Here is a 2053-nt window from a genome sequence, read left to right as displayed (position 1 = left end):
TTCTCTCTCTAAAAATAAATAAACAAACACTTAAAAAACAAAACTAAGGCTGAAAGAAAAAAAGTGTATCCATTAAAAAAAAGTTAAATCTCAGCTGCAGGATTTTTTTTATTATTTTTATTTTTTTATTTTTTTGTAATCAGTAAAACGCAGAGAGTAAAGTCTACCTTCAAATATCACTTTAAGGGGAGGCAGGAGCAACGCGGAGGAGACGGCACTGACCTGGAAGCGCAGCCACTACCACCATGAGCCTCCTCAACAAGCCCAAGGGTGAGATAGCCCCCGAGGAGCTGCAGAAGCGGGAGGAGGAAGAGTGTAACATGGGTCCACTCTCCGTGCTCACGCAGTCGGTCACGAACAACACCCAAGTGCTCATCAACTGCCGCAACAACAAGAAGCTGCTGGGCCGTGCGAAGGCCTTCGACAGGCACTGCAACATGGTGCTGGAGAACGTGAAGGAGATGTGGACCGAGGTCCCCAAGAGCGGCAAGGGCAAGAAGTCCGAGCCAGTCAACAAGGACTGCCACATCTCCGAGATGTTCCTGCGCGGGGACTCCGTCTGTCATCTTGATCCTGTGGAACCCGCTCATCGCCTGCAAGTAGGGGCCTCGTCCCCGCTGTCATCCTGCAAAGACCTGCCCTCTGTAATGGGAATAATAAAGTCCTGTGTTTTTCTTAAAAAAAAAAAATCACTTTAGGGATTAGAAGACATTTTATTTTTATATACTATATATTTACATATATGTACACGTAAATGAGTATGTTTGTATTTATTCACTGAATATATTCTCAGTGAATAGCACACAATAGCTTATAAAAATGTTAGCTCTGTTACACCACTAATTTTATGATATTCGGGAAGTCATTTCATAATTGGACTTCTGTTTCGTTATTTGTAAAGGGAAGAGCTCAGACTAGGTATTTTCTAGATTCCCCCTGGGCTAAATATTCTAGCATAAGGCTTTTGAGTATGGCAGTCCTCTCTACCCACCCCAGCTGGACCCATTTCTGTATTTGGGCCACACGTATACTGGATAAATGGTTGTGAATTCATGTGCCCTCCAGCCGTGTGTTCCTTCTATATTCCACAACACGAGGAGACCAGAAAAGAAAGAAAACCTTCACGACTGATGACCATTTCACAATTCCTAAATACATTTGTCCCCTTGTTATGAGCTACACTGCACCCCCCCAAAAGTCTTATGTTGAAGTCCTCATCCCCAGTATCTCAAATGTAACTGTATCTGGCCTTTAAAGACTTGATCAAGTTAAAATGAAACCATTAGGGTGGGCCCTAATGCAATCTGGTGTTCATATAAGAGGAAATTTATACACACGCACAGACACAAGGGGTATGCACCCACAGAGGAAAAGACCATCTGAGAATATGGTGAGAAGGCACCAGATAAAGGCAGCATTTGCAAACCAAGAAGAGAAGTCTCAAAAAAACAAAAAACTAATAATGCCAACACCCTGATCTTGGACTACCAACCTCCAGAATCTGTGTTTAAGCCACTCACTCAGCCTGTGGTATTTTGTATGATAGCCCTAGCAAATTAATATACCTCTTGACCTAACTCTGACTTTGAACAACTTACTTATGTTCTCAGATTTCTTATACTTAAAATACAGATATTTCAAAAGTTGTAAGATTAAAAATGATGATGTATATAAATGGCCTCCTATGTTGCTAACACAAAGTAGTTGCTCAAACATTAATTCTTTCCCTTCCTAAACCCTGCCTCTGCTGTCAAGTGAACTTGAATAATCTTTGGAATGCAAGTTCACATTTTTTTGTTCTTCCAGTAGTCACTTGGTCTATGTGTACATAACTTGACAAAATATTTTAAAATAAATGTTGATATGTAACATCTTTTGTGAATACACATTAAATGTAATCAGTTATATTTAACAAAATATTTCGGTGAAAATAATATATATGAAATCAAAACTATCCCAATCAATCCAGACTATATAGGTACCATATCTGGGTGAATTCTAAGGCTTATCCTACACAAAGCTTATGGATTTCACCACTTTAGATAAACATTTC

At 39.8% G+C, this 2053-nt stretch overlaps 1 pseudogene; it reads left to right on the top strand.

Annotated features, from left to right (window-relative positions):
• Positions 1-245: 245 nt before the first annotated feature.
• On the top strand, positions 246-603 carry LOC102961191 (annotated as a pseudogene).
• The last annotated feature ends 1450 nt before the right edge of the window (positions 604-2053 follow it).

This window comes from Panthera tigris, chromosome A1 (genome assembly GCF_018350195.1).
Source record: "Panthera tigris isolate Pti1 chromosome A1, P.tigris_Pti1_mat1.1, whole genome shotgun sequence".
Classification (NCBI taxonomy): domain Eukaryota; kingdom Metazoa; phylum Chordata; class Mammalia; order Carnivora; family Felidae; genus Panthera; species Panthera tigris.
The sequence above is the reverse complement of the archived record's forward strand: the minus strand, read 5'-3'. Positions and strand labels throughout refer to the sequence as shown.